Raw genomic sequence first — 205 nt, forward strand, 5'->3', positions numbered from 1 at the left:
TTTATGCTGAGCTTCCTGAATAGTTGAATCATCTTTGCCCTCTTGCTGAACAGTTAATGCAAAAAGATACATGAATATGAAGTGTTTAGCTAGGTGCTCGAAGTGGTGCTTGGCAGAAGGCTCTTGTTTCTTGTTTGCGTCATTACTTGTCATTATTTTGTAAAACGTTTTGCAGCAATGTTAAATATTAAAAATATAACCCCAA

The 205-nt window shown here is 35.6% G+C and overlaps 1 protein-coding gene across 2 annotated transcripts in view; it reads left to right on the forward strand.

Annotated features, from left to right (window-relative positions):
- LOC144636829 (uncharacterized) overlaps positions 1 to 205 on the forward strand; it is a 9,081-nt gene extending 8,876 nt beyond the window's left edge. For both annotated transcript variants that reach the window (XM_078496039.1, XM_078496040.1), the window contains exon 6: positions 1 to 205. This exon is cut by the window's left edge and continues 634 nt beyond it. The gene's annotated coding sequence lies outside the window, so the exon portion shown is untranslated.

Source organism: Oculina patagonica, chromosome 13 (assembly GCF_052425735.1).
Source record: "Oculina patagonica isolate OP01 chromosome 13, crgOcupat, whole genome shotgun sequence".
In the NCBI taxonomy this organism is placed as follows: domain Eukaryota; kingdom Metazoa; phylum Cnidaria; class Anthozoa; order Scleractinia; family Oculinidae; genus Oculina; species Oculina patagonica.